The sequence below is a fragment of the Ranitomeya imitator genome, chromosome 5 (genome assembly GCF_032444005.1).
Source record: "Ranitomeya imitator isolate aRanImi1 chromosome 5, aRanImi1.pri, whole genome shotgun sequence".
NCBI lineage: Eukaryota > Metazoa > Chordata > Amphibia > Anura > Dendrobatidae > Ranitomeya > Ranitomeya imitator.
This window is the reverse complement of record NC_091286.1, coordinates 716,081,774-716,103,742: the sequence shown is the minus strand read 5'-3', so window position 1 is coordinate 716,103,742 and position 21,969 is coordinate 716,081,774. Positions and strand designations below refer to the sequence as shown.

At 44.7% G+C, this 21,969-nt stretch overlaps 1 protein-coding gene and 1 non-coding gene across 2 annotated transcripts in view; both read right to left on the bottom strand.

The window, feature by feature from the left end:
* LOC138681001 (T-cell differentiation antigen CD6-like) overlaps positions 1-21,969 on the bottom strand; it is a 361,581-nt gene that overhangs the window by 191,935 nt on the left and 147,677 nt on the right. The window lies entirely within an intron of this gene.
* On the bottom strand, positions 2,918-2,989 carry TRNAG-UCC (transfer RNA glycine (anticodon UCC)). Its single transcript has one exon. It is a non-coding gene; the product is annotated as a tRNA-Gly (tRNA).

Below are 21,969 nucleotides of genomic sequence, written 5' to 3'. Positions count from 1 at the left end.
TAGGGATTGCGATTGTGCAATTAATTTGATTCCTGGTAGTAAGTTTCCTAAGGGCCGATTGTTCAATTTATCTGTGCCAGAACACGCCGCTATGCGGAGTTATATAAAGGAATCCTTGGAGAAAGGCCATATTCGCCCGTCGTCATCACCGTTAGGAGCAGGGTTCTTTTTTGTGGCCAAGAAGGATGGTTCTTTGAGACCTTGTATTGATTACCGCCTTCTTAATAAAATTACAGTCAAATTTCAGTATCCTTTGCCGTTGCTGTCTGATTTGTTTGCTCGTATTAAAGGGGCTAGTTGGTTCACCAAGATAGATCTTCGAGGGGCGTATAATCTTGTGCGTATTAAACAAGGCGATGAATGGAAAACAGCATTTAATACGCCCGAAGGCCATTTTGAGTACCTGGTTATGCCATTCGGGCTTTCCAAAGCTCCATCAGTATTTCAGTCCTTTATGCATGACATCTTCCGAGAGTACCTGGATAAATTCCTGATTGTGTATTTGGATGATATTTTGGTCTTTTCGGATGATTGGGAGTCTCATGTGAAGCATGGGTGGGTGTTTCTGAGTTTCCTTCCACAGGTGACGAGGTTAATTCGTTAGCGGGCTGCTCTATTTAACTCCACTTAGATCTTTGCTCCATGCCACCTGTCAATGTTCCAGTATTGGTCTAGTTCTCTCCTGGATCGTTCTAGTGACCTGTCTTCCCTGCAGAAGCTAAGTTCCAGCTTGTATTTCTTTGGTTTGCTATTTTTCTGTCCAGCTTGCTATTTTATTATTGTCTTGCTTGCTGGAAACTCTGGGACGCAGAGGGAGCGCCTCCGCACCGTGAGTCGGTGCGGAGGGTCTTTTTGCGCCCTCTGCGTGGTCTTTTTGTAGGTTTTTGTGCTGACCGCAAAGTAACCTTTCCTATCCTCGGTCTGTTCAGTAAGTCGGGCCTCACTTTGCTAAATCTATTTCATCTCTGTGTTTGTATTTTCATCTTTACTCACAGTCATTATATGTGGGGGGCTGCCTGTTCCTTTGGGGAATTTCTCTGACGCAAGGTAGGCTTTATTTTTCTATCTTCAGGGCTAGCTAGTTTCTTAGGCTGTGCCGAGTTGCATAGGGAGCGTTAGGCGCAATCCACGGCTATTTCTAGTGTGTTTGATAGGATTAGGGATTGCGGTCAGCAGAGTTCCCACATCCCAGAGCTCGTCCTTTGTTATCAGTAACTATCAGGTCATTCCGTGTGCTCTTAACCACCAGGTCCATTATTGTCCTGACCACCAGGTCATAACAACCCGGCCGCCTTTTTTAGCGAAAGGACGCAGGGGAGGACACCAACAACACGGAGATCAACCCGACGGGCGCTGCAAAAGAATGGCAACGCGCAGCCAGGTAAGCCATCCAACCTGGTGATGAACATTTCAGGTTATACCATGTCCCCTGCAGAACTGTCAGTGTTGCAAAAAGGACTATCTTTTTGCCCTACCCCACATTGGAACTCGTTCCAGCTTGAAAAGGACCTACACCGTTTTTACAGATCCCTCAGACTAAAAACTCATTTCGGTACAGGAGCAGTTATTGGACCAAATACCTCAACTTCTACCGATAATGTAACCGATTTGTCTATCTCTTCCCTGGGTCTACGTAACACTAGCACCTTTTCACCTCCGCACTCCTATCATGCAGCTGAAACCTTAATTTCCCTCGTTGACCGTGACATTAAATCTCTCACGCACCAGCAAAAACTTGGTTTCTTTCCCACTCATACTAACCTTACCCTGGATGAGAAACAGGCACTCATGGCTCTACGATCCAACAGGAATATAATTATTAAGCCAGCCGATAAAGGAGGTGCCACGGTCGTGATGGAGCGGTCCCAGTACCACAATGAGGTACTCCGACAACTATCTGACACGGATACCTACAGGGTTATCCCTAGGGATCCCACCCCTAGGATTACTCAACTCATACAGGACCTCCTTACATCATACCTGGACAATAGGACCATGGACTCCAAAACAGCAACCTATCTCAGAAATAGTCATCCCATAATCCCTGTCTTCTACATTTTACCTAAAATTCACAAATCCCTCAATAACCCCCCAGGGAGGCCCATCGTGGCCTCCACCGACTCCATCCTCTCACCTCTTTTGTCTTTTTCTGGAAAAAATCCTGACACCCCTCATTAAGGAGACAAGGTCCTTCCTCCTGGATACGAGCCAATTCCTAGATATTATACCTGAATCCAGTCTACTGGTCACACTAGACGTAAATAACTTATATACGTCCATTTCTCACGATAAGGGCGTTTTAGCAACAAAGGACCTACTGGATAAAGCTGACATGTCTCACAATTCCATCAATTTTTGCCTTGACCTGTTAAGGATAGTACTCTATGAAAACTACTTCCTATACGAGGACACGTATTACGTACAGACACGAGGGACCGCAATGGGCTCAAACGCAGCCCCGGCCTATGCTAATGCCTACATGCACTTCTTTGAGGAACAATATATCTACAACAATGAATTCTTTCTCTAATATGCAATTGAATATCACAGCTATATAGATATTTTCCCAATCTGGACAGGCACTCCTGACACACTGAACAATTTTTACAGATATCTTAACTCCCTCTACCAAGAACTACAGTTCACAATGAACTCTAGCACTTCACAAATTGCTTTCCTTTACACTCTGGTCTTAAAAGACCACCGGGGAGTTTTAAGTACAGATCTCTATACCAAGCCTACCATAGTAACATAGTAACATAGTTCGTAAGGCCGAAAAAAGACATTTGTCCATCCAGTTCAGCCTATATTCCATCATAATAAATCCCCAGATCTACGTCCTTCTACAGAACCTAATAATTGTATGATACAATATTGTTCTGCTCCAGGAAGACATCCATAGTAACAAAGCAAGCCATGCGTTGGCCGGGAATCGAACCCGGGTCAACTGCTTGGAAGGCAGCTATGCTCACCACTATACCACCAACGCTTATATGCCACCACTGATTGCAATAGTCTATTGCTATACTCAAGCTGTCATCTCAAGTCCACTAAGGATAGCTTACCCCGTTCCCAGTTTAAAAGAGTGTCTCGCATAGTATCTGACCCAGTGACACGCCACACCAGACTTAATTTAATGTCGCAGAAATTCCAGGATAGAGAATATCCGTCCATACTCCTGGAACATGAATTGGCACTCTCCTCCAACTCTGAGGACACCAGACTTCCAAACAACCACAGGTGAGGGTACCATTTGTCCATACTCATCATCCCTTCATGTCTAAAGTCCATTCGGCAATCAGAAAACACTGGCCTCTCCTGGGTAGGGCTTACCCCAACATACCCTCTTTTCAGTCACCAGTACTGATGAGCACAAGAAGGCCCCCGAACATAAAAGACCAGATCGTCAGGGCAGATATAGGCAGTGCACGCGTAGAACTCACTCAACAACTACTTAGCACATGCCGCCATGGCACGTTCCCTTGCCTTAATTGTGCCGCTTGCTCCAACGTAATCAAGTCTGATAGTGTCACACATCCCAGAACCGGGAAGTCCTTTCCCATTCGAGGCTTTTTTACCTGCGAATCCAACTTTGTAATTTACATAATTAAATGCCCGTGTGGCCTACTTTACGTCGGGGAGACAATACAGCATGTAAGAGATCGTATCTCCAGTCATAAATCCACAATAAAATGTGGCAAAACATGGCTCCCCTTGCCTGCCCATTTCACTGCAGCTAGACACTCAGTAGCGCAACTCAAATTGAACAGGTCATAGAACAGGTACCACGACCTAGACGTGGGGGGAACCACATCAAGCTCTTAAAGTCCAGGGAAACATACTGGATTTATACTCTGGATACCTTAGCGCCAAAGGGCTTAAATAGAGAAATGGACTGGCTAGTATAATCATTTTACTGATCATTCTCTTTTTTCTTCCTCCATATAGACCCGTTGACTTTGATGGTGAGTTAAATACTGATTTTCATTAGTACTACCCTCCTCCTCTAGGTTTTTGCCTCTTTTGCTTCTTTTTATTCTTTTATTTTTCTCTATAAACCCCCAAGACTGGATGTTCCCATTTTTTATGATTTTTTTTTATCCCTTATTGTTTTTTATTTTTACTTTTTAATTTTTCATTCATTTCCTTTATTTTCCATTTTTGCTTATGCTCTTTTGTCAGTGATTTAATCCTTTGGTCTCTTACTAGCATTATGACATTTTTTTGCCATCCTGCTATTTCATTACTGTAGGGTTACTCTTATTTATCCATGGGCTATTGTCCCCATTCCAGGCGTCCCATTACTTTTACCCAGGTTCCTACAGGTTCCATACCAATGAACAGCTCATGCTCTGCAATAGTTGCAGGGGTTAGATATTATGTAGGACAGCGCAGGCGCCAATACAATATAGACACACCAATGTGTCACACTTTAATAACACTCCCTTTTACTTTTGGTGCCCGCGCATGCGCACTCTGCCAAGCATCTGACGCGGCGGGACTTCCGGTGACACTTCTGGTACCGCGGGTCCCGTCGCGCTTATATACCAGGGCTAGGACGCCGTACATGATGTGCCTGACTCAGCGAGGTGCGGGAGCGCCGCTTATACTCAGACCCTGCCAGGTAACCCACTGATCCACCACTGCACGCGCTTTTCTATGCCCTTCACTATATTCCGTTATAGGTATGGCATTTTACCAGCAGCCCTGTATTCCCCACAGAAACGGCATATATCCCCCAAGCATGGAAACCCCGCCTGCTCTCCAGCGCTGCCAGGTAAACACCCTGTTCCACCACTGAATACGTTTTTTCATTTACGCCCTTGACTATATACATTTTAACCCTTTACATTTAAAATACAGATTCCATTTGCTGCATACCGAGACAGGGCATTCCATATACCATTGTTACGCTATGTAAGGTAACTGCCTCTGGCTTAAAGGTATTAGTCATGACACTTTGTTGGCAGTCTTACTAACATTTCTTATCCCCTACAGATATCCCATATATTTCATCAACACTGTTCTGTCTCCGCCATCTAATATTGTTACCCTGATTATCTGTTTGCGTAATTGCAGGTTTCTCAGTATGGATGTTCATATCTTTATTTGTTTTTAGTGCTTTGGCTCCCTCTAGCGGTCAGAGTTATGTTGGCAGTTCAATCTTGTTTTTGTATTATCCATGTCTGATTCTCCTCCTCCTTTGCAATGTATTATGGTAGCTCAGCCTCCATTTCCCTCCATTTTTCCTTTCACTTTCTTCGGTTTGCCTTCAAGGAAAGACGCTTCACTTCATCCCCCTTGCGATTGCATTGCCGGTATGTCTTTATGCTTCCTATAGATATTTCTGCTCTATAATAGCTTAGTTTAACCAGTTGTACTCCTAGTTTAGTCACTAGCTTTCTAAATGTTATGCATAATGTATATCATGTGTATTATGTATCTGTTCTATGCCATGCACTGATTCTATGTATATCATTGTACAGTTTCACCGCATCAATATACCACTACGTTTAATAAAGCACAGACTCAACCACAGTCTCCTTATTGGACCCCGGTATAGCGGTTTAGCTGACTGTATAGCTACGTATGAGCCTGCCTTATTTAGTGAGGACAGAACAGTGAAACGGCAGCCATCCAACTAGTGGGATTCAAGTCACCGGCTACTCCGAGACTAAATACAGCTACAGCAATCTCTGCACAGCCAAGCACTTTCCCAAGACACCATGTCTCACAAATCGCATAGGACAAGATCTGTTACTTCCGTCTCCTCAAAGACAACATCCATCAGCAGCGCTGTCGCCATTGCCCGCGCAAATGCTGAAGCTGCCAAAATACGAGCGAGCTTTGCTGACCAAGAGATGCAACTTAAATTAGAAAAAGCACGCCTAGATGATGAAGAGAGAAGGTCGCGCTTAGAGAGAGCCAATCAAGAGAGAAGGTTGCAGTTAGAAAAAGCACGCATAGATGATGAGAGAGCCGATCAAGAGAGAAGGTTGCAGTTAGAAAAAGCACGCATAGATGATGAGAGAGCCGATCAAGAGAGAAGGTCGCAGTTAGAGAAGGCACGTGTGGATGCCGCCTTAGAAAGCCTAGCAGCAAAAAGGGAAGCTGCCGCAGCCCTCGCCGAAGCAGAATCGCTAGAAGCCGCGCAAAATCCCAAGCTGCATAGCCAAAGCAGTACGCCGAGTCTGGAGTTTCCACTGCAAGACTCACCACAACGCACATCTCAGTATGTTAATGACCTTCCTGATCCAAACTATAACCCTGAACCAGTACCAAAACCAGAATACGACACCTCCAGCGAAGTGAGCGAGAGTCGTCACGAGGCTCAGGACAGAAACAAACTTGAAAATGTGAGGCAAAACAACTCTGCTAATGACTACCTTGCCCCTCACCAGGTAACCAACGTGGATCACCCTGCTGACGCACCGTACATCAGGCCGAAGCAATACGACACCGGCTGGCGCCACCATGAGGACACTAACAGGTACGAACGCACCTCACATCACTATCAGGGCGACCCATCACCAGTATACTCTGCTGACAACCGGTTCACGACAGAATTTGCCAAGTTCTTCATACGACGTGAACTGGTTGCCAAGGGACTCATGAAATTCACTGACCGAGCTGAAGGTTACAGAGCTTGGAAAGCTTCCTTCCAAAATGTCATTAGAGACTTGGGGCTGCAACACAGGGAAGAGATAGACCTGTTAGTCAAATACCTGGGAGAAGAGTCAGTCAAACATGCAGTAAGGATCAGAGACATTAATATAAACCGCCCTGAGACTGGCCTCAAAGAGATCTGGAAGAGGCTGGATGAGTGTTACGGCTCAGCAGAAGTAATAGAAAGAGCCTTGTTCAAAAGAATCGATGACTTTCCTAAAATATCTAACAAAGGTCTCCAGAAACTTAGAGAGCTAAGCGACTTGCTAAAGGAAGTCCAAGTTGCCAAATACGAGGACGACCTACAGGGACTTGCATTTCTCGACACAGCCAGAGGTGTTAACCCTATAGTCCAGAAGTTGCCCTACAATCTACAGGAGAGGTGGCTCACACATGGTTCCACGTACAAATACAAACACAGCGTTCCATTCCCTCCCTTCTCCGTTTTTGTAGACTTCATACACCAACAAGAATTAGAAACGATCCCAGCTTTGACTTTGCAATACCATATGCCACACCGTCACCACCTGCAAATCCACGCAGAACATCTGTGGCAGTACGCAAGACTTATGTTTCTTCTTCAGGTTCTAATTACAGGTCTGCTGGCTGCTCCCAATCAGAGACAAAGGTGCAGGACCCTGACAAGCAGTGCCCACTTCATCAGAAGCCTCATCCTCTCCTGAAATGCAAAGCCTTCAGAGGAAAATCTATGCCAGATCGCAGAAGCTTCCTGAAAGAAAACGGTATCTGCTACAAGTGCTGCTCGTCCACAGCTCATCTCGCCAAGGATTGCAAGGTCAGTGTAAAATGCACAGAATGTGGCACCACAGACCATAACACCGCTCTACACCCTGGCCCAGCTCCATGGAGTACACAAAACACGCCAGCTGACAGTGAGCATGGCGGGGAGGAAAGGAACACTGATACAGCTACGCCAGAGATCACTTCACAATGCACCGAGGTCTGCAAAGGGACAATAGACAGTAGGTCCTGTTCAAAAATATGCCTCGTCAAAGTATACCCGAAGGGCCATAGAGACCAAGCTGTAAGACTGTATGCTATCTTGGATGATCAAAGTAATCGATCCTTGGCTAGAACAACGTTCTTTGACCTATTCAACATCAAAGGGCCAAGCACTCCCTACTCCTTAAAGACGTGTGCAGGTACTGTGACAACAGCAGGCAGGAAAGCTACTGACTACCAGATCGAGTCTTTAGACGGACAATTCTGCCTACCACTACCTAGGATCATCGAATGTAACCAGATCCCAGACAATAGATCTGAAATCCCTACACCAGATGTAGCAATCCATCACGCTCACTTAAAACGAATAGCACACCTTATACCGGAACTCGACCATCAGGCCCAGATAATTCTGCTGTTGGGGAGAGATATCCTACAGGTTCATAAAGTGAGATGTCATATCAATGGACTCCACAATGCTCCCTATGCCCAAAGGCTAGACCTAGGATGGGTCATAATTGGCAACGTATGCTTGGGACGCATGCACGCCCATCTTCTGTGACAAGCATGCTGACAAATACATTGGAGAAAGGACGTCCATCTCTGTTTCAACCTTGTAACAATGAGTTCCATGTCAGGGAACTGCCACACAGCATCCAACTGCCCAACCATTTAATAGACTTTACTCACGACAGCAGTATAGTGTCGGGAAGCTATGAGGATCAGTTAGGGTGCACAGTCTTCCAGAGAACTAAGCAGGACAACCAAGTGGCAATGTCGGTAGAGGACAAGTTGTTCTTAGAGGTAATGGACAAGGGACTCGTTAAAGATGAGACCAACAGCTGGGTCGCACCTCTTCCCTTCAAAACCCACAGACCAAGTCTACCGAACAACAGAAATCAGGCATTACGTTTCTCCTCTCTCATTCATAATCTGCAAAAGAAACCAGAGATGAAAGATCACTTTTTCTCCTTCATGTCAAAGATTTTTGAAAACTGTCACGCAGAAATAGCTCCCTCTCTCAAAGACTCTGAAGAATGCTGGTTCCTACCCATGTTCGGAGTATACCACCCTAAGAAACCAGGCCAGATCAGAGTCGTGTTTGATTCCAGTGCTAAATTTAATGATGTCTCCCTGAATGACGTTCTGCTGACAGGACAAGACCTCAATAACAAACTACTGAGTGTACTTATGCGCTTCCGTAAGGATTCCATTGCCTTCATCGCTGACATCCAGCAAATGTTCCATTGTTTCCTTGTGAGAGAGAGAGACAGGAACTTCCTAAGATTCTTCTGGTACAGAGACAATGATCCTACTAAAGAAGTCACAGAGTATCGCATGAGAGTGCACATCTTTGGCAACAGTCCTTCACCTGCAGTCGCCATTTACGGACTCAAAAGGTCGGCTCAGGAAGGAGAAGCAGAATACGGAGCAGATGTCAGACAATTCATAGAAAAGGACTTTTATGTCGACGACTGTCTAAAAGCCATGCCTTCAAATGAGACTGCCATCAGTCTTCTCAGGAGAGCTCAGGACATGCTTGCCTGCTCGAACCTTAGGCTTCATAAAATAGCCTCAAACAGCCAAGAACTCATGGAAGCGTTCCCTTCTCAGGACCTATGTAATGGTCTCAGAGACCTGGACCTGGGGTCAGACCCCGCACCAATGCAACGCAGCCTCGGGCTTCTCTGGAATCTACAATCAGACACTTTCACCTTTCAGGTCAGCCAGGAAGAAAGGCCTTTCACACGTAGAGGCGTCCTGTCTACCATCAACAGTCTGTACGACCCCTTGGGTTTCGCAGCTCCTGTTACTATACAAGGCAAGGCCCTACTAAGAGACTTAACTAGGGAAACATCTGACTGGGATGCACCTCTGCCACCTGATAAGAGGATCCAGTGGGAAGAGTGGAAGAACTCGTTAGCGGTACTCTCCAACTTGCATATGCCAAGACCATACACACCTGTGCCATCTACTGAGATACAGAGCCAAAGACTGTACGTATTTGCAGATGCTTTTATCAAAGCAATTGCCGCTATTGCCTACCTCAAAACTGTAGACTCCAAATGTCAGTGCCACATTGGTTTCGTCATGGGAAAGGCCAAACTCGCACCACAACCAGAGCACACTATACCCAGGTTAGAGCTTTGTGCCGCAGTCTTAGCCGTTGAGTTAGCGGAGTTCATCGCATCCGAAATGGATATCGACCTGACACAGGCCAAGTTCTACTCAGACAGCAAAGTAGTCCTGGGATATATCCACAACGAAACCAGGCGATTCTACGTTTATGTCAATAACAGAGTGCTACGAATCAGGAGATCAGTTCACCCACAGCAGTGGCATTACATACCCACAGACCAGAATCCCGCAGATCATGCAACTAGAGCAGTTGACGCAAGTCGACTAGGAAGCTCAACGTGGCTCTCTGGACCAAAACTATTGTACATTGAGGAATGTTTTCCAGACACCTTTGAACTAGTAGGACAGGACTCAGATGCTGAAATCCGCCCTCAGGTGTCTACACTACATACAATGACCTCTGTTATCCAGCTTGGATCTTGCAGGTTCGACAGATTCTCAAGTTGGAAGTCACTTACTCGAGCCATTACCTGCCTGACACATATAGCTCGCTCATTCATGGCTACCAGAACTCGTGACATGGAAAAATGTAAAGGAGCAGCGAGGCTTACCCACGAAAGCCTAATCACCTTCATGGCTGAAGCTGCAGCTATAATCAATGCAAGACCCCTGGTTCCAGTTCCTAACGACCCTGAGGAGCCCTTGTTATTGACTCCAGCTACTTTACTTACCCAGAAAACGGGACTGTCCAGTGCCCCTCCAGGAGGATTCGACGCGAAGGACCTCTACAAGCGCCAATGGAGACAGGTACAAAGTCTTGCAAATACTTTCTGGGACAGGTGGCGCAAACAATATTTGTCTACCCTGCAGCCACGTACCAAGTGGCAATCTACTAAACCTAATCTGAACATAGGTGACCTCGTTCTTGTGAAAGACTGTCAGATTCACCGGAACCAGTGGCCACTTGGACTAGTTACCGCAACATTCCCGAGCAAGGACGGCAATGTCCACAAAGTTGAGCTAAGGATGACCAAAGGGAATGAACCTAAGACATTTTCCAGACAGGTATCTGAACTGGTCCTATTGTTGCCTTCGGAAGAAAGGAGTAGTGACATCCGTTGATGCCAGACGGGGAGTGTTCTGTCTCCGCCATCTAATATTGTTACCCTGATTATCTGTTTGCGTAATTGCAGGTTTCTCAGTATGGATGTTCATATCTTTATTTGTTTTTAGTGCTTTGGCTCCCTCTAGCGGTCAGAGTTATGTTGGCAGTTCAATCTTGTTTTTGTATTATCCATGTCTGATTCTCCTCCTCCTTTGGAATGCATTATGGTAGCTCAGCCTCCATTTCCCTCCATTTTTCCTTTCACTTTCTTTGGTTTGCCTTCAAGGAAAGACGCTTCACTTCATCCCCCTTGCGATTGCATTGCCGGTATGTCTTTATGCTTCCTATAGATATTTCTGCTCTATATTAGCTTAGTTTAACCAGTTGTACTCCTAGTTTAGTCACTAGCTTTCTAAATGTTATGCATAATGTATATCATGTGTATTATGTATCTGTTCTATGCCATGCACTGATTCTATGTATATCATTGTTCACAGTTTCACCGCATCAATATACCACTACGTTTAATAAAGCACAGACTCAACCACAGTCTCCTTATTGGACCCCGGTATAGCGGTTTAGCTGACTGTATAGCTACGTATGAGCCTGCCTTATTTAGTGAGGACAGAACAAATACAATTTGTGCAAATATACTTTTATTCACCTTGCTAAGGTAAAACTGCTTCCATAATCCTACATCAACCACGGTTTCATTTTTTTTCACCCTAGGGCTCTACATTTGCTTGGGACCCTAGTCCTTCGGTTCTCCTACTGTATCCCGTACTTTATAATCGTGCACTGGACCATATTCCTGACTTATCTTTCTGCCCTTCTATCCGGAAACTGATTTGTGTCTAGTGTATGCTATGCAATTTATTATTAATTCTTTCCCCCTCTTCCGGGCCTCATTCATATGTGCTACAGTATCGCGCACAATGTTTGCTATGTATACTTTCGTTATTGTTGTTGATATATGTTTTATTTTTTCCAGCGACCACATGATAAAGACTCGGGAAGAGTCGAAACGTTGTCAGTTTGACTTCTGGTCGCCTACAGCACTGTTGAATATTATGTTTGCAGCACTTCAATAAATTATAAGTTTACCACAATATATACCCTTAGAGTGTGCGGTGTATAACTTATCTCTAGTGTATTGGGACTATTCAGTCCTCTACCAGCACCTCGCCACTTTGATTCCTAGTGCACACCATTTTCTCCCCATTCATCAAAGCAACCTGGGCTTCCATAGCCCCTCAGCAGTGCCACAGGCTGATCACCTCCATGCCACGCCGCATTGATGCAGTAATTCATGCAAAAGGAGCCCCAACAAAGAATTGAGTGCATTTACTGAACATGCATTTCAGTGGACCAAAATTTCTGATTTTAAAATGATTTTTCAAGCTGGTGTTATAAAGTATTCTAATTTACTGAGATAATGACTTTGGGGCTTTCATTGGCTGTAAGCCATAATCATCAACATTAGCAGAAATAAACATGTGAAATAGATCACTCTGTTTGCAATGACTAAATAATAGGAGTTTTACTATTTGTATTGAAGAACTGAAATTTAACTTTTTGATGAGATTCTAATTTTGTGAGAAGCACCTGTATGTGGTCTTGTCATGGTGTGGCGGTATTTGTCCCCTATATGTGGTATTATTCGGTCACTATGAGGTGGTAATATGTTGTCTGATCATGGTGTGGCGGTATTTGTCCCCTGTATGTGGTATTATTCGGTCACTATGAGGTGGTAATATGTTGTCTAATCATGGTGTGGCGGTATTTGTCCCCTGTATGTGGTATTATTCGGTCACTATGAGGTGGTAATATAGTAACATAGTAACATAGTAACATAGTTAGTAAGGCCGAAAAAAGACATTTGTCCATCCAGTTCAGCCTATATTCCATCATAATAAATACCCAGATCTACGTCCTTCTACAGAACCTAATAATTGTATGATACAATATTGTTCTGCTCCAGGAAGACATCCAGGCCTCTCTTGAACCCCTCGACTGAGTTCGCCATCACCACCTCCTCAGGCAAGCAATTCCAGATTCTCACTGCCCTAACAGTAAAGAATCCTCTTCTATGTTGGTGGAAAAACCTTCTCTCCTCCAGACGCAAAGAATGCCCCCTTGTGCCCGTCACCTTCCTTGGTATAAACAGATCCTCAGCGAGATATTTGTATTGTCCCCTTATATACTTATACATGGTTATTAGATCGCCCCTCAGTCGTCTTTTTTCTAGACTAAATAATCCTAATTTCGCTAATCTATCTGGGTATTGTAGTTCTCCCATCCCCTTTATTAATTTTGTTGCCCTCCTTTGTACTCTCTCTAGTTCCATTATATCCTTCCTGAGCACCGGTGCCCAAAACTGGACACAGTACTCCATGTGCGGTCTAACTAGGGATTTGTACAGAGGCAGTATAATGCTCTCATCATGTGTATCCAGACCTCTTTTAATGCACCCCATGATCCTGTTTGCCTTGGCAGCTGCTGCCTGGCACTGGCTGCTCCAGGTAAGTTTATCATTAACTAGGATCCCCAAGTCCTTCTCCCTGTCAGATTTACCCAGTGGTTTCCCGTTCAGTGTGTAATGGTGATATTGATTCCCTCTTCCCATGTGTATAACCTTACATTTATCATTGTTAAACCTCATCTGCCACCTTTCAGCCCAAGTTTCTAACTTATCCAGATCCATCTGTAGCAGAATACTATCTTCTCTTGTATTAACTGCTTTACATAGTTTTGTATCATCTGCAAATATCGATATTTTACTGTGTAAACCTTCTACCAGATCATTAATGAATATGTTGAAGAGAACAGGTCCCAATACTGACCCCTGCGGTACCCCACTGGTCACAGCGACCCAGTTAGAGACTATACCATTTATAACCACCCTCTGCTTTCTATCACTAAGCCAGTTACTAACCCATTTACACACATTTTCCCCCAGACCAAGCATTCTCATTTTGTGTACCAACCTCTTGTGCGGCACGGTATCAAACGCTTTGGAAAAATCGAGATATACCACGTCCAATGACTCACCGTGGTCCAGCCTATAGCTTACCTCTTCATAAAAACTGATTAGATTGGTTTGACAGGAGCGATTTCTCATAAACCCATGCTGATATGGAGTTAAACAGTTATTCTCATTGAGATAATCCAGAATAACATCCCTCAGAAACCCTTCAAATATTTTACCAACAATAGAGGTTAGACTTACTGGCCTATAATTTCCAGGTTCACTTTTAGAGCCCTTTTTGAATATTGGCACCACATTTGCTATGCGCCAGTCCTGCGGAACAGACCCTGTCGCTATAGAGTCACTAAAAATAAGAAATAATGGTTTATCTATTACATTACTTAGTTCTCTTAGTACTCGTGGGTGTATGCCATCCGGACCCGGAGATTTATCTATTTTAATCTTATTTAGCCGGTTTCGCACCTCTTCTTGGGTTAGATTGGTGACCCTTAATATAGGGTTTTCATTGTTTCTTGGGATTTCACCTAGCATTTCATTTTCCACCGTGAATACCGTGGAGAAGAAGGTGTTTAATATGTTAGCTTTTTCCTCGTCATCTACAACCATGCTTTCCTCACTATTTTTTAAGGGGCCTACATTTTCAGTTTTTATTCTTTTACTATTGATATAGTTGAAGAACAGTTTGGGATTAGTTTTACTCTCCTTAGCAATGTGCTTCTCTGTTTCCATTTTGGCAGCTTTAATTAGTTTTTTAGATAAAGTATTTTTCTCCCTATAGTTTTTTAGAGCTTCAATGGTGCCATCCTGCTTTAGTAGTGCAAATGCTTTCTTTTTACTGTTAATTGCCTGTCTTACGTCTTTGTTTAGCCACATTGGGTTTTTCCTATTTCTAGTCCTTTTATTCCCACAAGGTATAAACCTCTTACACTGCCTATTTAGGATGTTCTTAAACATTTCCCATTTATTATCTGTATTCTCATTTCTGAGGATATTGTCCCAGTCTACCAGATTAAGGGCATCTCTAAGCTGTTCAAACTTTGCCTTCCTAAAGTTCAATGTTTTTGTGACTCCCTGACAAGTCCCCCTAGTGAAAGACAGGTGAAACTGCACAATATTGTGGTCGCTATTTCCTAAATGCCCGACCACCTGCAGATTTGTTATTCTGTCAGGTCTATTAGATAGTATTAGGTCTAAAAGTGCTGCTCCTCTGGTTGGATTCTGCACCAATTGTGAAAGATAATTTTTCTTGGTTATTAGCAGAAACCTGTTGCCTTTATGGGTTTCACAGGTTTCTGTTTCCCAGTTAATATCCGGGTAGTTAAAGTCCCCCATAACCAGGACCTCATTATGGGTTGCAGCTTCATCTATCTGCTTTAGAAGTAGACTTTCCATGCTTTCTGTTATATTTGGGGGTTTGTAACAGACCCCAATGAGAATTTTGTTACCATTTTTCCCTCCATGAATTTCAACCCATATGGACTCGACATCCTCATTCCCTTCGCTAATATCCTCCCTTAAAGTGGACTTTAGACAAGACTTTACATAGAGACAAACCCCTCCTCCTCTCCGATTTTTACGATCCTTTCTAAACAGACTGTAACCCTGTAAGTTAACTGCCCAGTCATAGCTTTCATCTAACCATGTCTCGGTTATTCCCACTATGTCAAAGTTACCTGTAGATATTTCTGCTTCTAGTTCTTCCATCTTGTTTGTCAGGCTTCTGGCGTTTGCGAGCATGCAGTTTAGAGGATTTTGTTTTGTTCCAATCTCCTCACTGTGGATTGTTTTAGAAATGTTCTTACCTCCCTTCAGAGTATGTTTTCCTGGGTCGTCTTTGCTCGAGTCTAATGTTTTTCTTCCCGTCCCCTCTTCTTCTAGTTTAACGCCCTCCTGATGAGTGTAGCGAGTCTTCTGGCGAATGTGTGTTTCCCAGGTTTGTTGAGGTGTAGTCCGTCTCTGGCGAGGAGTCCATCATACCAGTAATTCACACCGTGGTCCAGGAATCCAAATCCTTGTTGTCTGCACCATCGTCTTAGCCAGTTGTTTGCATCAAGGATCCTGTTCCATCTCCTGGTGCCATGCCCGTCTACTGGAAGGATAGAAGAAAAAACTACCTGTGCATCCAGTTCCTTTACTTTCTTCCCCAACTCTTCAAAGTCCTTGCAGATTGTCGGTAGGTCCTTCCTTGCCGTGTCATTGGTGCCAACATGTATCAGAAGAAATGGGTGGACGTCCTTGGAGCTGAAGAGCTTTGGTATCCTATTGGTCACATCCTTGATCATCGCACCTGGAAGGCAGCATACTTCTCTTGCAGTTATGTCCGGTCTGCAGATGGCTGCTTCTGTGCCTCTCAGTAGTGAGTCTCCCACCACCACCACTCTTCGTTGCTTCTTGGCTGTACTTTTTGCTGTCACTTGTTGCTGTGTGCCCTTTTCTTTTTTGCTTGCTGGTATTGCTTCATTCTTAGGTGTGCCATCTTCATCCTCTACAAAGATTTGATATCGGTTCTTCAGTTGTGTGGTTGGTGATTTCTCCATGGTCTTCTTGCTTCTTTTGGTCGCATGCTTCCACTCATCTGCTTTTGGAGGTTCTCTGACACTTTTTTCACCTTCTGTGACCAGTAGAGATGCTTCTGTTCTGTCTAGAAAGTCTTCATTCTCTTTGATGAGTTTTAAAGTTGCTATTCTTTCTTCCAGACCCCGCACCTTTTCTTCTAAAAGGGCCACTAGTCTACACTTCTGACAGGTGAAATTGGATTCTTCTTCTGGTCGATCTGTGAACATGTAGCACATGCTGCAGCTCACCATGTAGGTTGTCACATCTGCCATGTTGCTCCTAGATCCTGCTGACTTGCTGTGTGTTTTCCTTCTTGTGTAATCTACTCAGCCAAGCTCTCTTGCAATAATGTCCTACAGGCAAAAATTCGCGCGCCGTAAGGCGGTTTGGTGATGCTTTCGAAGCAGCTGGTCCCGGCTGTACCCAACGATCTTCTAGCTTAGGGAGACTTCGCTTCTCCCAGAAGGCACCTGGAATATGCAAATTAGCCTCCTGAAGCTTGAATCCCTGGTTTGGTGATGCTTTCGAAGCAGCTGGTCCCGGCTGTACCCAACGATCTTCTAGCTTAGGGAGACTTCGCTTCTCCCAGAAGGCACCTGGAATATGCAAATTAGCCTCCTGAAGCTTGAATCCCTGGTTTGGTGATGCTTTCGAAGCAGCTGGTCCCGGCTGTACCCAACGATCTTCTAGCTTAGGGAGACTTCGCTTCTCCCAGAAGGCACCTGGAATATGCAAATTAGCCTCCTGAAGCTTGAATCCCTGGTTTGGTGATGCTTTCGAAGCAGCTGGTCCCGGCTGTACCCAACGATCTTCTAGCTTAGGGAGACTTCGCTTCTCCCAGAAGGCACCTGGAATATGCAAATTAGCCTCCTGAAGCTTGAATCCCTGGTTTGGTGATGCTTTCGAAGCAGCTGGTCCCGGCTGTACCCAACGATCTTCTAGCTTAGGGAGACTTCGCTTCTCCCAGAAGGCACCTGGAATATGCAAATTAGCCTCCTGAAGCTTGAATCCCTGGTTTGGTGATGCTTTCGAAGCAGCTGGTCCCGGCTGTACCCAACGATCTTCTAGCTTAGGGAGACTTCGCTTCTCCCAGAAGGCACCTGGAATATGCAAATTAGCCTCCTGAAGCTTGAATCCCTGGTTTGGTGATGCTTTCGAAGCAGCTGGTCCCGGCTGTACCCAACGATCTTCTAGCTTAGGGAGACTTCGCTTCTCCCAGAAGGCACCTGGAATATGCAAATTAGCCTCCTGAAGCTTGAATCCCTGGTTTGGTGATGCTTTCGAAGCAGCTGGTCCCGGCTGTACCCAACGATCTTCTAGCTTAGGGAGACTTCGCTTCTCCCAGAAGGCACCTGGAATATGCAAATTAGCCTCCTGAAGCTTGAATCCCTGGTTTGGTGATGCTTTCGAAGCAGCTGGTCCCGGCTGTACCCAACGATCTTCTAGCTTAGGGAGACTTCGCTTCTCCCAGAAGGCACCTGGAATATGCAAATTAGCCTCCTGAAGCTTGAATCCCTGGTTTGGTGATGCTTTCGAAGCAGCTGGTCCCGGCTGTACCCAACGATCTTCTAGCTTAGGGAGACTTCGCTTCTCCCAGAAGGCACCTGGAATATGCAAATTAGCCTCCTGAAGCTTGAATCCCTGGTTTGGTGATGCTTTCGAAGCAGCTGGTCCCGGCTGTACCCAACGATCTTCTAGCTTAGGGAGACTTCGCTTCTCCCAGAAGGCACCTGGAATATGCAAATTAGCCTCCTGAAGCTTGAATCCCTGGTTTGGTGATGCTTTCGAAGCAGCTGGTCCCGGCTGTACCCAACGATCTTCTAGCTTAGGGAGACTTCGCTTCTCCCAGAAGGCACCTGGAATATGCAAATTAGCCTCCTGAAGCTTGAATCCCTGGTTTGGTGATGCTTTCGAAGCAGCTGGTCCCGGCTGTACCCAACGATCTTCTAGCTTAGGGAGACTTCGCTTCTCCCAGAAGGCACCTGGAATATGCAAATTAGCCTCCTGAAGCTTGAATCCCTGGTTTGGTGATGCTTTCGAAGCAGCTGGTCCCGGCTGTACCCAACGATCTTCTAGCTTAGGGAGACTTCGCTTCTCCCAGAAGGCACCTGGAATATGCAAATTAGCCTCCTGAAGCTTGAATCCCTGGTTTTGTTGTCTGATCATGGTGTGGCGGTATTTGTCCCCTGTATGTGGTATTATTCGGTCACTATGAGGTGGTAATATGTTGTCTGATCATGGTGTGGCGGAAATCTCTCCAACAAAGCATTAATCCACACAGTTAATTGCATGAACCGATGCTGCAGGCATATATACAGCAGTTAGTGTTCCGTGAGCCGGGGTGCCGCTCCAAAGAAAATAGCCACAATGGATACAAAAATTGAAAGGAATGGATGGCACTCACCAGTTAAAAAAAACTTCTTTATTCCAATACTTTAAAACATTGTCGTCGGGAGGATGGGAGTAGGAGTGGAATGGATGACAGCCGTTTCGCACTGCAGTGGCTCTTCTACTGGTCACACAGGTGAGTGAGACTGACATCACCTCTTAAGAGGGAGGCAGCAAAATCCCCAAACTCCGATGCTTGAACACATGTGCAGCAGCTATGCATAACAATTACAATGCATTTAGAAAACAAATGAAAAGAATACAAAAACACAATAAAATCGGATTACAGGAAAATGGACATATCCGTTCATTCAAACCAGCAGATTCCTACGCTCCAGTGCGCATAATCCATATGGCCTCTGTTTAGTGGAAGCTTCTGCAGATCCTCCTTGCACTGGAAGAGACCCCCTTTCTAAGCCAACAAAAGAAAGCCCCTCTGGGGATCAGACGTGGAGCCCCCTTGCCTGAACCGATGAGGTGTAATGCTCTCCTCGCATAGAGGGGTGAATGGTCTGACCAATATAGAAGGACTCTTGGTCCCACAAGATTTGGGTGTTGCAGCTTTGAGGAAAATGTTGGGGTTATTAAAAAGAAGTGATGCTTTTGTCAACTTTGTGTGTGAAGGCATGGATTTCGTTTTATGACACAATGCATTTAAATTTACAGATTCCTGGTTTTTGCAGTGCACTGGGACCGCGATGGGAACTCGGTGGTGGGCACTTTTGCGAACCTTTTTCTGGCTTTGTTGGAGGAGGATTGTGTGTACAATATTGGAAATAATTTTTGGAGGCACATCAGACTATTTATTCCCTTTGTGGACGACATTCTCATGATATGGGATGGACCTTGTGAATCGTTTGATGATTTTGTCGAGTATCTCAATGAGTCTAATCGAATGAATATGTCGTTCACATCGAGATATGGAGGCCTTGATTTGGATTTTTTAGACGTACAAATTAACGTTGTGGATGGTGCGATCTGTACCAGGGTGTTTCGAAAACCGTCTGCTACGAATTCTGTCCTACATTTTGATAGTTTCCATCCGGATCATGTAAAACGCTCCCTCCCTTATAGCCAATTATTAAGATTGAAGAGGATTAATAATACTCAGGAGAGCTGCACTCAGCAGGCAGAAGAGTTGTGTGACAGGTTCCGCTGTAGGGATTATCCCAACAAACTCTTGAATGAGGCTAACAATAGGGTTAATCAGGCAAGAGACAATAAGTCTGCCCACAAACACCATAAGAGATTGGTTTTTTGGATGGGGAAGCAACAAAGTAACTGGTTAAGTAAAAGTGTCCTCCTGGTAATTGTAAGTGTGGACATTGTCCTTTGTAGTAATTATCATGATGTAAATCAAACCCTGTGCATCGGAGGTGTCTCATACGGTCATAGATTTCACCCATGTGGTTTATGTGGATTTATGTTGTAAGTCCTTCTATAATGGTCAGACCATTCACCCAACTCATCGGTTCAGGCAAGGGGGCTCCACGTCTGATCAAACATGTCAGGGAATTCCATGGAGGAACCCCAGAGGGGCTTTCTTTTGTTGGCTTAGAAAGGGGGTCTCTTCCAGTGCAAGGAGGATCTGCAGAAGCTTCCACTAAACAGAGGCCATATGGATTATGCGCAGTGGAGCGTAGGAATCCGCTGGTTTGAATGAACGATGGGATATGTCCATTTTCCTGTAATAAGCCGGTTTTATTGTGTGTTTGTATTCTTTTCTGAATGCATTGTAATTGTTATGTATAGCTGCTGCACATGTGTTCAGATTTGTAGTGGTACAACACGGCACTCGTACTATCATGTGAGTTAGGTGCTCCAGTAGGGCATCCAGACAATAGAGAAACTTGGCATTCAAGTACGTTAGCGTGGATAGTTATGTATTCAATGTGCATCCATAGAGATCGAAAACGTTCACCTTCTGTCCACATCCGGACCTTCATCAGAACAATTATACTAGTATACTGGGAAATACGTAGATCCTGTCAAAACTGGTTCCAGCAGAGTGTTCAAAAAAGCCTGGATGCGAAGAGGAATCCTGTGTCCGCGCACATGGAGGGCGCCGCGGTTTCTCTATTGTCTGTACATGTGATCAAGCACCGGGGGTGGGGGGCTAGCAGCCGTCCCTCTGCCTAGTATGCCTGACATCAGAAATCTTCATATTAACGTATTGCAAATCATATGGAAAAAACACACTTATATAACTTGTGCAAGTTTATTTTAAAACTGCTAAATAAAATATGATTAGTAAACAAAATTTTAATTATAATTTTTCACTGAAAAACCCCCCCAAAATTTTTTTTTCAAAATTTCACACAAAAAATGCACAAAAACGCATAGAAGTCTATACCAAACTCGCTACAGCCACATTTCTATTATGTTTATTTTCTATTAGTCTTCCAAACAATTTTGACAAGTTTTTTTTTCAGAAAATGTTCTTTGCAGATATTTTCATTACAAATTGAACATAATCTCAGTTTTCCTTTCTATGTTTCTTGGACACATGTAAGAGCGCTTTCTTTTTCTTTCTCCTGGCCCTGGAATCATCTGAACTGTCCGCCACTCTGTTTCATTGCTTCTGTGGTTTGCTTTAGCCGTTCACGTCGCTTCGCTGTATCACGTGAGGCATTACAAGTCCATGACAAAGGCCCTTCAAAAATAGGCGTCTCATGTCCTTCCTCCGTGCAAGGAATTCTGGAGGAGTTTCTGTATAAATGATGAATGAATTTAGGGCTGCTACATCAAGCATATTTAATAATAATAATTTTATTTATATAGCGCCAACATATTCCGCAGCGCTTTACAAATTATAGAGGGGACTTGTACAGACAATAGACATTACAGCATAACAGAAATCACAGATCACAATAGACACCAAGAGGAATGAGGGCCCCGATCACCAGATACAGGAGGAGTGAGGGCCCCGATCACCAGATACAGGAGGAGTGAGGGCCCCGATCACCAGATACAGGAGGAATGAGGGCCCCGATCACCAGATACAGGAGGAGTGAGGGCCCCGATCACCAGATACAGGAGGAGTGAGGGCCCCGATCACCAGATACAGGAGGAGTGAGGGCCCCGATCACCAGATACAGGAGGAGTGAGGGCCCCGATCACCAGATACAGGAGGAGTGAGGGCCCCGATCACCAGATACAGGAGGAGTGAGGGCCCCGATCACCAGATACAAGAGGAGCGAGGGCCCCGATCACCAGATACAGG